The following is a 13,477-nucleotide window of genomic DNA, read 5'->3' as shown; positions in this document are numbered from 1 at the left end:
CAACAGAGGGAGGGGGGAATGGAGTGAGCGGGAGTGGGGCCTTGGAGGAGAGATGGGGCAGGGGGTTGGGCAAATGTGTTAGGTTTTGTGTGAGTAGAAAGTTGGCAACCCTAAGTGGGGCTCAAGCTAGCCTGCTAATAATAACAGGGTGGATGTTGTGGCTTGGGCAGAGACTTGACTAGTCACCTGAGCTCAAGCTCATCCAATCCCTCCCAGGCTTGAGATAAGGTGACTAGCCCAAGACTCCGCTGAAGCCACAATGTCCATGCTGCTAAATGCCACTGAACTTAAGCTAGAGATTTTTGTGTGTGGACAGAAATTGGATTAGGGACAGCACTTGAGTTATACCTTGAGCTAACACCACAGTGAAGACAAATCCTAAGAAGACTTGCAGTTTGTGAGGCTATTTGTATTGTTTCTTTCAGGTTGTAGCACGAAGCTAGGTAAGAGAGGAACTGGGGAAAGTTACAGACAGAAGCAGTGCAACAAAGCAGAAAGAGAGCGAGTAGTATTAGTAATAATACAGTTTGTTTTAAATTCTAATCGGGTTCCTTGTTCAGAGTTAGAAGAAAGCGACTCTTTCTGTGATTCTTTACCATTGTCGCGCCACACGGGGGAGAAGGCAGGAACTCCTACTCTCAAAGGGATGAAAGCAGGCTGCTGCAAGGGGAAGAAAGATTGTCCCTGGAAGCTCAGGTCTGGCTGGGCTGAAATAAGCTGCCTCTTCTACTCCCACTGAGGAGTGGATGTGATAGTCACCTGCCTGCCTCCACCCCTTTTGGTTTGTTGCCAGGAGGGAGACGGGGAGATATAATTGGGCAGGATATCCTCCCTGGTTCCCTCTCAAAGAGGGTGATGCAGGGTCCCCCATTCTGGGAAGACTCTGGGGACAGAGACATCCTGTTTCCCCTGCAGTGTGTGTATAAACTCTTCTGGGTGCAGGCTGCCAACAGATACCATGCACACCATGTGAAATGCTTAAAAACCTTTCACCTTAACTCTGGAAAACTGTGTTCTTCACCACATCATTTACTAGGTGTTGGGAAAAGTCATGGTGACACTGATATTTTGTTACCAAAAATGCAACAGATGGGAACTAAATGATGCAACTTTGCATTGGCTGGTCTCAGAAAAGTGATTCAAATGAAGAAAAACTAAATCCATAGCAGATACCATGTCATTTGCTTCCTACCCCCATGCAGAGAGCCAGCAAAGAGACCTATATGCCACTTAAGCCCATGGGGTTAATAGAAATGCTGGGGCATTCTGCTAACCATCTGCAGAGGAGTGAATTTCACATCTGTTTAACTTACTTACTGGCATAAGGCAGAAGGAGGTTTTGTAATTAAGCCAGTGGATGGGGACTCAAGAGGTCCTGGCTCTGACATGAACTTTGTCCTTGGCCAGCAAAGCTGCTCAAAACGGATTGGTAACATTTGGCCCCTTAACTTTTTTTTTTATTTAATTGATTATGAATGTTTGGCCACCTCTAATCTTGGGCAACTCAGTCTCTCTGGCCCAGATCCATTAAGGTACTTAGGCACCGAAGTCTTGGCTTTAGATGCCTAAGTCCCAGTTTTGGCTCTGCTGTGATCCACTGAACTCTGCAGGTGTTTATTCACTCAGCTCCTAAGGTTGCAGACTAAAAATTCCCTTGATGCCTATATTTGTGCCTCTCGGCATAAGCACTGCTGGTTCCCTCTACACACCTAGACACCTATCTCCTCCCTCAAAACGGAGAGCAATTCAAAAGCCCGAGGTAAGGCAGGTGCTCGGCCCACCTAAGTTATGTGTGGGGCCCAGTTCAGTAGGTGCACTCAGAGGCTGCCTATTGTACCGAGTTCCATTCAAAATCTGGCTGGAGAAGGAGGTGGGGCCCACCTTATAACCTTAGCCCAGTAGGTAGAGCGCTTACTTAGTATGTGGGAGAACCAGGTTCAGTTTGTTCCCTCCCTGCTACAGAGGGAGAGGGGATTGGAACTGGGGTCTCTCACCTCTAAGGAGGGTGCTCTGACCACTGAGCTGTGGGATATTATCATGTGGGCCTCCTTTAGTCTCTCCTGTTGAAACTGTGCCACTGTGGATTTAAAAGTGAAAGTGACCCGAGCAGGGAATGGGATCCAGGATCTCCTACCTCCCATGTGGGTTCCCTAAGCACTGGGCTACAAAGTCATTCTCATTTTGTGTGTGTGTATGAGAGTGTGTGTGTGTGTGTGTGAGAGAGAGAGAGACTACTACCTACAAAGTGAGAGACACAGGGTCCAGCTCCCCTGCTCCAATCACTCTCTCTTTCATTATTTTTCCACAGTGGAACAACTTCAACAGGAGAAACTGAGCCCCTCCTCTGCCCAATATCCCATGGCTCTGTGGTTAGAGCACTCTCCTCAGAAGTGGGAGATCCCCATTCAAATCCCTTCTCCCCCTCTAGCATAAAGGAGGGAATTGAACTTGAATCACCCACATCCCAGGGGAGTGCTGTAACCACTGGGCACCCCCACATCACCATTTTGTGAGGAGTGAGGCACATGCCTAACCCATTCCCAAAAGAAAGCACTTAGGCATCAAAGCTGCTGGACTCCAGGTGACAGGTTCTTATTTGTGGATTGCTAAACAGAGATAGGCATCTATCTTCCTGAGAGTAGCAGGGTTTAGCACCCCCCCACATTCTCCAGCATTTCTCATTAGCTAGCTTACAGGGCTCCCTACCTAGCATGCTGACTTTTGTGGACCTCATTCTAAGGTGCCTCTCTCCCCTCAGGCATTGTAGAGGGACCCTGATGCCCAACGGGGGTTTTGTGGATCAATGTTGTTCCTGTGATTTTCTAGCGGCTGAAAATTAGCTGCTGTGACACTCAGTGTTGCAATGCTTAAGTGTCTTTGTGAATCCAGGCTGCTGTGCCTCAGCTCCCTGTCTATAAAATGGGGATAATGGTACTGCTCTACCGCAGGATGGTTTTGTGTGCAACGATCCATGAATGTCTCTGAAGTGCTAATATACTATGGGGCCAGGAGGCCAAATAAGTTCCTAAATAGAATTTGGCCTAAAATATTCTTACATCTAATGTTTGTGTCGTCAGTGTGTCCTGTAATAGTACTTACCTAGCTGCTCAGCTGGATTGATGTACCCTAGCAGAGCTGTGTGGGAAGACAACATGGGTACAGGGCATTCAATCTAGCCTTTGGAGGATCACTGAACTTTGGAAAGAAAGCGTATCTTTGTCCCCTATGAAGAGAAACCCTCATTTTACAGATGAGTAAGATAAACATATGGGTCGCATACAATAGTTAACACTGAATTTTGTGAAGCAACAGTGTGTTAAATATTTCTACCTATTTATGTAATGATTTTCAGGCTGTATTTAACAGGCTAGAACATAAATGTGATTGTGTTCTGGCACACAGATGGCACATTTTTGGCATGGCTTTTACAATGTTTTTCCACAGGGCGTGTTGATGGGTGACTCATGTACATTCAGATTTTACTGTTAACAGATGCAATAGCTCTGTCTAAGCCTGAGAACAGATGGAGGTTTGTCAGGTGTTTGATACAACCACCAAGGCCAACAATTTCAAATCTCAGAGTCTAAAATTAAGTATCTAAATTCATGATAAATGGCCTCATTTTCAGTGGGCCTGAACATTATCAATCCCAATAAACTTCTATTGGAGAAGAGTCAGGCCAATATGGAATGCTTTTGAAAATCCCACCCTAAATCTCCAGCAGAGGTAACCTTCAGAACATAAACTGTTTGTAAACCAATGCAGTGATACTTGCCAGAGTCTGCAGACCATCTGAACCAATAGTTTTGAGAGGTGGGAATGATCCCTATTTGTTTCAGTGGTGTTAACTCTGGAGCCCAGTGATTTAGAATTTAAATTTCAACACTGTTAGCCATTCCACTGCTGATCAAAGCAAGGAGGAGGACAATTATCTAATGAAGATCTGCACAATGGACTGGGAGTGGTATATCATTTTGGTGTCATGAGAGGATGGAACATAGGTCATGGATGGAGAGTGGGGAATACCAGTACTTCTTTTTCCAATCTGTTCCCTGTTTGAAAAGGTATATGGGGAAGGAGGAATCATCTGGAACCATTAATGGTAAGAGAATGAGCAGGGAGAGTCTGAATGCACAGCATTCCTCCCCAACCGAATCAATCACACCTTTATTTTTATACATTCAAGCCACAGGGCAGACTCAGAGAGGAATACACTATGTGCTAATGGAAGAAGGGAGTGCTTTTAGCTTTGGGATATTAATGCAGGGCACGTCCCTTCATTTGTCTGCATTACAGCTGGTGTGGAAGAATGACGCCTAATTGGTTTCCTCTGGCAGGGCTGTATCTGTCCCACTGTGGATTCTCTAATGGTCCATTAAGGAACACAGTCCATACTGATGTTTTGGACTGGTTTCAGCCCCTTGCAGTAAGGTACAGTAACTCACTGTGCTTGGAATGTTTATTAGATTCTCTGAGGAAATGAGACACCCTGAGGAAATGCTCAGAAAAGTGACTGTAAAAATGAATTTCTGGGGTTCCACATTTTGGTTTTCTGTATGGTTCCCATTTCTCTCATTTCAGAAGACCAGTTTAAACTTCTAAATGAAGAAGCTCACGCTTAGAAAGGTTTTTCTAATTGCCAGCCCTGTAAACTCTAAGGGCTCGTCTACACTACAGATGCTATAGCTATGCTGCTTCAGTACCATAGTGTGCTTCCTACAGTGACAGAAGAGGTTTTTCCATCAGTGTAAACTCCACCTCCTTGAGCAATGGGAGCTACTTTAGCTGAAGCTGTCTTACATTCACTTAGCTAACTCTACACTGGGGATTGGGTTGGCATAGTTACTAGGGTTGACAACAGGCCCATATTACAAGGGACGGCCCTTATTTAAATAGAAAATTGCCTGTCCCGCACTAAATCAGTATGGGATGGCTTTTATCCCGTATTTCAACATATTAAAAATGTTTAAAAATCATTATGCAAAGCCAGTTTTATTATTACTTTACCTTCCAAGGATATAAGGTTTGTAAAATTAGACGATTGTAATAATGCAGAATTGGTCCCTGAACCAATGTACCTATATCAAAGAGGTTTCCAAACTATGGGGTGCGATAAGGTTATTGGGGGGCACGAAGACTTGATGGGGCCATGCTGAAAGGCTGGAGTCAGGAGAGCACTCTGCCCAGCACGGGAAGCGGACAGGGCTCTGTGCCAGAGGTCTCAGCTACCAGACCAGGGTCCCTGCCTGCCTCGCTCCCCTGCTGCAGCAGTTGCCACCAACCAGCAGTTATGCTCTTCTGCTGGGGCGGTTGGCAGAGACTCTGTGAGTGGGGAATGGAAGGCTACACAACTGGAGTACTGACTGCCCTGCCAGACAGAGCCTCTTCCTGACTTTCGCCCTTCAGCACAGCTCCAGGGCACATAGCCCCATGCACTTGCCCTGACAGACAGAGCTTGCACAGGGAAAACAGATGGGGCCATGCTCAAGGGCTGGAGTCAGCAGGGGGCCAGTACTCATGGGTGCATCTTTCCATTCCCCTCCTGACCCTGGCCCTTCAGTGCTGCCCTGTTCACTTCCGGAGCTGGATCCCTGCAGCCAAGACTGCCTGACTGCTGCAAGGAGCAGAAGGTTTCCTGAACTGCCACATGGTTAGTACGCCTGCCCCCTGTGGCATTGAGGACCCCACCTCTGTCCCCTGTGGGTACAGGGTACTTCTCCCCTATAGGAGTGCTAAGAAAAGAGTCCTGTATTTTTGAAATACAATGTTGGTGACATTAATAGCTACTGTGCACAGGTGTGGATTTTTCACACCCCATGAGAGATGTAGCTATGTCGATCTTAATTTTAAGCATAGATGAAGCCTAAGATCTGACTCAAGGTGGGTTCTTTCTGCCTTTTTCATCATTTGCCTGTAGAGCTGGTTGAAAGTTTTCTGATGAAATGTGTTGTTGCGGAACAGATGTTTTCTTATACAATAGAAAATGCTATTTTATCTAAACCAAAACTTTCCATGGGAACATGTTGCTTTTGAGAAATTTAGAGGAGAAAAAATGAAAAAGGAAAAAGAAAAAGCATGTAAGCAAGGTTGAAACATTCCTTTTTCAGATTTTGGCAATATAATGTTTCATTTTTACGTTTCAAAACAACTTTTCATTTTGAAAAACGTTTTTTATTTTCTATTATAAATTTTTTTAAAAGGTCAAAATCGAAAACTTGAAAAAATGTGAAAAATTAGTTTTGTGGAAAATTTTGAAATTCCTCATTTTCATTCTGATTCAGAACACAATTTCAAAATAATGGAATTTCCCATGAAATGGACATTCTGGTTCCTACTCAGGTCTAATTGCTAGTAATAGAGATTCTACTATCAAAATGTAGGGAAGATTTGTTCATGATATGCAGTGCCATTTAGTGCCCCAAATAGGGATTCAAAGGTGAATTGGATGATATCCACCATGTCACTGAGGAGGCCTTGAATTGGCTTATGGACCTCCAAATGCAGCTATAGACTGTTACTCTGCAGATGCCATACACGAGAGCGAGAGAGGCATTTTAAAAAAAAAAGCACAACAGTCATTGTCGAAAATCGGACTGTTTACAATAGGGATGCTGCACAGTTTGGGTGATTTACTGCAGAATATTTTGGTTTTTTAGAATACAAAAATAGAATTCAGTTCGCTCTCCCATAGTTGCATTGGCACTGCTGTGCTATCTGCAGTAAAAACATACTTTTGCCAGTAAATATGTGACTCTGAATGTACACTCAGGGACCAAATCTCAAATCTTTGTAATTCAACAGGATTTTGATCAGGCCCCAGATTGGTAATGGCCAAATGTTATTAACATCTGATGGCTGTTTTTTGGCCTCCCTTTTAAATTATGTATAGTCCAGTGGTGCCTAGGGACCCCAGGAGATCTGGATCCCATTGTGTTAGGTGCTGATGCTGTACAAAGAAATAGCGAGACTGTCCTGTCCTTCCCTAAAGAGTATATAATCTAAGCAGAGGCACAAAGAAGGGAAGTGACTTGCCCAAGCTGGGTCTTGCCCACATGCTCAGGGTCCAACTGATCACCATATTTGGGGTCGGGAAGGAATTTTCCCTGAGGTCAGACTAGTAGACACCCGGGGTGGGGGGCGGGGGGAAGGGGGTTCGCCTTCCTCTGCAGCATGGGTCACTTGCTGGTTTAAACTGGAATAAATGGTGGATTCTCTGTAACTAAATTCTCTGAAGTCTCTAAATCAAGCTTTGAGGACTTCAGTAACTCAGCCAGAGGTTAGGGGTCTATTAGAGGACTGGGTGGGTGAGGTTCTGTGGCCTGCAATTTGCAGGTCAGACTAGATAATTACAATGGTCCTTTCAGCTTTAAAGTCTGAGTCACCATGGCAGTCAGGACTAGACCCCTGATTTCCTGACTCCTAGGCCACCCCCTAGCCACGAGAATGAGTTGGAAACAACCTGCCAACTCTCGGATACTTAGCATGTCTGAAACTTCTAAAGGCTTCTCCCTAATACATTTATTTTTCAGCTGCATTTTGAATTCCTTGCTCTTACATCAGCTGGTTCTGCCACTAATGCACCTATTGAGTGAGTTTAACTGCCCAGCTGCAGAAGCACACTAAGCCATAGATAAGAAGGAGCTTGAGATGATCAGCTGTCCGCTAGCAGGCTCTGAACCTATTAAATATTAAATCAGCCGCTGGTAGTAGCAGCAGCAGCAGGTTGTCCTTGTCCCTGGCTAAGGAATGACAAGTGTTCTGCTCAGGGAATGAATTATTATCCCGGCACAGTTCTTTTGGCCCAATGCTGGAGATAATAAAGTCAATCACTTCTGGAAGGATCCTGGACAAGCTTAATTTCTAGGCATTTCTGTCGTTCTTATTGCTGTCTGGGATGTACACTGACCATTTTCTGTACTGACAATTGGAATGAAATTTTTTGCCTTGAGGGAGCCACCTATGGGGTCTGAAACACGGCAATGTTCAAAGTGAGGCATAGGAAACTAGGAATTGCTGCACTGGCTCAGTCCAATAGTCCACTCAGCCTTGTATCCTGTCTCTGACAGTGGCCAGCATCTAGTGCTTGAGAGGATGGTGCAAGAAGATTCTTAATGGGCAATTGTAAAATCATAGCCCTATAGGAGGTTGTGTTTTCTAACGCTCAGCATTTGGTAGTTGCCTTATGTTAACATGGAGAGTTGATTTAGTATTTAAATTGTGGTAGCACTAAAAAGTATCAACCAGGTAGGGCCCCATTGTGATAGGAACTGTACAAACCTATAGTTTAATATTATTACTTTATTTATATTGTTGTAGCATTTAAGAGCCCCAGTCCCAGACCAGGGCCGCTAGGTGCTGTACAAAGACGTAACAAAGACAGTTCTTACCCCCAAAGAGCTTAAAAAGAAAAAGTATCTAATCTGTTTTGAATCCTATAAACTTCCGTCCTTGATATCACATGGCAGTGAGTTCCACAGGGTTAATTATGTTTGTGTGAAGACAAAATGAGTTTGTGTCTTGCTGGATTCTCAATCTTCAGCCTTGGAAGTGGCATGCAGATTAGCAGAGCAAGGGATCTATGCTACTAGTCACCCCATGTTTTATCTTGTTAGATGGGGAGGAGCCCACATCAAAGCAGAGCTGCAGCATGGCCCCTTCCCTTCATGATAGAAAGAGCTACTGGGTGATTTAATTTATTTGTAGTCATAAATCATCAAAGTATTGCCACAACTTAACATTCAGGGTTTTATGCTCTTGGGTTGAGCAGGGTATTCTGGACATTTACACATCATTTGTGGGGAAAGTATCCTCCAGATAGGTTAGGTACCAGGACTGTAAGCAAACAGGCCACCGTGAAGTGGGAGGAAAGTCACCTGATCATAACTTCAGTACATCTTGGGCAGACGCTGTGTAAATCAGGTCTCAAAAGCATTTTAAAAGGCTGTAATAAAATCAGGCTTGTTTTTTGTAGCTGACTGAACCAAGCCGGCATCTCATTCTCCAGATATAGACTGTGACTTGTCTAGACTGTATCTGAGGGATACATGACATGCGTTCATTCAATTAGAGTTAGCAGTGCTTTTAACTCTCCCTTTGGAGTTATTTTAGATATTTATTGGGTGCGTGCCCTTAGCACTGGGCCCTCTCACTGGAGCAACAGACAAAACACATTTAACTCATACTCCTGACAAACGGTTAGGAGAGAAGAGCTCTTTGTGAAAGATTCAGCGTCTCCACCTCACTTCTTTGAGGGCTGGATGCTGTAGCTCAGGTGTCAGCCTATTATGATATCATTCTCCCAGTCTCATTCTCTGACCTCCATACAACACAGGGAATTTGAGATTTGATAGGGAAGAATAAGCAGAAGGAAAAACACCCTGAGAGAAGTGTAAGGGGGCCAGCATTCTACACCACAATGCAGCTGGAACTGTGGTTAAAGGCGGTTGAAAAAGGAGGGGGAAGTCTGACCATACCAAGGAGGAGGGAGAGCTGTGTGGGAGCACTGCTTATCTAAGCCAGGGAGAGAAGGGAGACCCCACTTCGCTTTCAGCAGGTGAGGGGGAGCTGTGCCCTGCCTCCCACGCTTTACTTGAATCCTGGGAAATACAACACAGGCAACAACAACAAAAATCCCATTATTGATGAGTTCTGAAGGAATGGTCCTGACCACTTGTGGTCCTTAAAGGCACCATGACCTTTTAATCAGAGTGGGAGTATTGGCCCCTGTGTCCTGGCCAGATTCCAAACTTTGGCAATGGCATTCTCGCTCCTTTAATTGCCTCTACAGTTACAAGTTGTTTGAAGATTCTTCTTCACCTACTGTCTTGAGCTGTTGTGTGTCATTGTTGTTCACTGTTTGATGGCTACTCTCCTTCCCCCTCACCCCCCACCAAAGGTTGCTGCATTTCAGACAGGTTTGGTGGATGAAGTGATCCCTCTGCATAGCAATTAAAAACCCTGATTCTGCATCATTGCAAAGTTAGTGGGACTCTGTGCAGGTGTAAGGGTCTTCCTATATAGATCCCTTTGTGAGATCAGGGATTATGTTTGTATGGGATCCTTTAGAGTGCAATAAGTGTTTAAGATTATTATTAATAATTTACTGCAACAAAGTCAGCATCATGGCCAATTTTGGAAATATTGATATAGCTCCACGGCATTAAATCTTTGAATAAGCCATGGAGGAGAACTGCTGTGATGTGGTCTGTCACACTGCAGCGCTGCTGGCAACTCTGTTGTGCTAATAACACACGCATGCAGATATGCAAACCAGGCTAGCAGAGGACAGTAGAATTGCGGAGTAGCGGCTCCATGTGGCATGCTCTCATAGAAATCCACCATAACTGATGATACTTACTGCATGCAGCAAAATTTAACACTGAGAGCTTCAGCGTTAACTCTCCCGTTGTAAACCCTTACTATGTCTAGTGAAATTTATGGACCTCAACATTCTGCACAATGTCTCCCAGATCCACTACCCTTCAAAAATTCATGATTTCATGAACATATCAGGGCGGCCTTCCGTGGAGGTATACACAGGGAGGAATAGAGTGAGGTACAGATAGTCATATGTACACGTTGATAGTATGCTATTGTTATAGACACACACATAGGTGCTGGAACTAGGGGTGCTACCGCACCCCCTGGCTTGAAGTATTAATAACAACCCAAATACATGGTTTCTGCCTTCAGCATCTCCACAATTAAACATTGTTCCAGCACCTCATATACACAGGTCAAGAAAGGACAGGAATGGTCCGGCAGTCTTTTTTTACTTCCAGCGCAAGCATAGGGATCTGTCCTGCATTTTATATTGATTAGTCCTAAGGCCAGAAAGACAGTCTAGTGGATAGAGCACTTGACTAGGACTCAGGAAACTTTGTTCAGTTCAGCTGTTTTTTGTATTGGGCCAGGGATCATATATATTATTTTTTTAAACTTGCAGCCATTTTATGCTTTGCCAGCTGAATTTCTCAGCCATTCTCTGCCAAATAATGCGGGACACAACACAGAGATTTAGTATGCTGGCCAGTTCCTGTAATAACAACCAAGATAGCAAGAATTTCCCTGTACTGTATATGTTTTTTCCAAGACAGAGGTTTTCTGTAACTTCACCTTTTTACACAGTGTCTGATAATCCTGCTATGAAATTACAGAAACAGCAGACCCTATTTCAAGCTCATTCCTTCCACTTGTGAAGAAATCCAAATAGCATTGTTTGTCGAAACTGAACAGCTGTAGAGATGCTACAACATTCTCAGTGGACTCGATGTTGTCATCTGCAAGCTGATGATTATACAGTCCTCTGCTTTGATCCTTACAAGGTGGTGGTTGTGTTTTTTTCACTGATGTGCACATTTTCCATATGTGTCCCAATATCTGGAAGTTCATAAAGGACTTGTTCTTGAACCAACCATCTGTATTATGAGACTGTTTCCCACAATGAAAGTCCTTGAGTAGTCTCCTGGTAGTGCTTTCTGTGTGACCCACAGAGCACAGTTTGTGTGTTGCACAGATTGCACAATGCTGTTGCAGCTCCCTGACATTGTTAGTAGCTGTTTCCATTGATGCAGCTTCTAGTGCACGATTTAGGCTCAATTGAGCCTTAGGCCAGGTCTACACGTAAAGATTAGATTGACCTAGCTACATCACTCACACTGTGAAAAAAATTGTGCGTGTGCAATGTAGTTAGATCGACCTAAGCCCCTCCGTAGATACGGCTTCATTTAAAAAAGCAGTTGACACACAGTCCTAGTGGCTGCCTCTTCATCCCCAGTTGTTTTACCTTTTGCTCTTTACACAATAACAATACTATAAAAAAACCACAGAGGCGCAGCTGGGTTCTGCATAACCGTGTTTGGTAACTATACATAGGCACACAAGAACTAGCTACCTACATAAGTTCCTTTTCGTGGCTGAAGATTCCTGACTGTTGGCAGTTCTATTGTGAGATCATGAGTCAGGCTTAATTTTTACTTAGAAATCACGGCTCTCACGATTATTTCCTGAGAGTTGGCATGTCTGCATCATGAAACTGTCTCAGCCGAACAGACTAAACAAAAACACAACCAGACAGAAACACCATAATGGCAGGAAGCAATTTATTCCCGTTGACCCTGTGAATCAATATACACGTGAGCAACGCTCCTGGCCAAGTGAGTAGGTTACTTATGGTCCCAGTGCTTATGGCCTGCAGTTACTCTTTCCGTTTCACTTGGCCTCTTCTGCCACTCTCTGTACCACTGCATTCCTGGATTAAGGAATCTTCACCTGCTGTATCTTTTGGCCTTTACCCAACAATAATAGCACAAAGAAACCACAATGGCATGGTGGGGTCTGTACAACCATGTATACTAATTATATACAACATGCCAGGCCTGGGTATGGACACATGCTGCAGCTCTGGCTGGTTTCTAAAACAGACAAGACAATTTAAAGGATTCTGCCAATTCCTGTACACTACAGTATCCACATATCTCGATGACTATCAGCTTTAATTGGAAGACCATTCTCCTATCTGGAGTTCTCAAGGGTGGCTGCCATGTTCTAACTGAAATCTTAGCTGGCCTTTAGGAGGTGAGGATAAAAAATCTTCCCCTGTCCCCTTCGACATACAGAGGTGCATAAAACTCCTTTCTGCTGCTGCGCCCTCTGTGAAATTGAGTCAGAATGGCCTGGCCTTCTGCTAACCCTGTGGAATACAGCTCAGCCAATCAGGAAACCAGAAACAACACCATGTGACACGTCTTGCTTGATCAACCAATCCCAGCTCAAAAGGCAAAAAACAACTCTACTTCATCCCCGCCACCTCCCTTGAATCTTGTGGTTGGTTTGGTTTGCACTCATGGATAGTAGCCCAAGTAGTGCATGTTTTTGTTTTAGAGATTTACTTCTGTTTTGCAAACATTTTTTATTTTGCAACCTCAAAACAGATGCATTATCAAACAGTCCACCCAGCTCTAGCTCGCATAGACTATTGGATGAGATAGGAGCATGCAACATGCAGAGAGCTTGCCTATAGCAGACAGCAGGATGGCGGGGAAAATAGATGAGCAGCTTAAGGAAGCGCGGAGGTGGGCCCAATATATAATCTCTCTGCTACAGAATTGGCCCCATTTCTCCCCAGTGTTCCTTCCCAGGCCTGCCTATGTCCCCTGGGCATCTCTTCCCTCACCCTGATGGCACAACAGTGTCTATTCATAAGCCACAGAGTTCAGAGACTAATTATTCCTTCTCCTGGTATTTTATATGGGAAGGAACAATACTATTTGCAGAATAGTTTTTGTTTAGATGTTTTTCACCCGGTGAACACATTTGAACACCCTATAATAACCCACATAATAGAAGAGACTACAAACATTGTACTTTGTCTTTAGCTCCAGACTTCTGCCTGAGTTTCAGAGAGGGAGGGTTGTCCAGTGGTCAGAGCATGGAGAAAAGACTCAGGAGTTCATGGCTTTACTCCCAGTTCTGCCAC

Source organism: Caretta caretta, chromosome 3 (genome assembly GCF_965140235.1).
Source record: "Caretta caretta isolate rCarCar2 chromosome 3, rCarCar1.hap1, whole genome shotgun sequence".
In the NCBI taxonomy this organism is placed as follows: Eukaryota; Metazoa; Chordata; order Testudines; family Cheloniidae; genus Caretta; species Caretta caretta.
The sequence above is the reverse complement of the archived record's forward strand: the minus strand, read 5'-3'. Positions refer to the sequence as shown.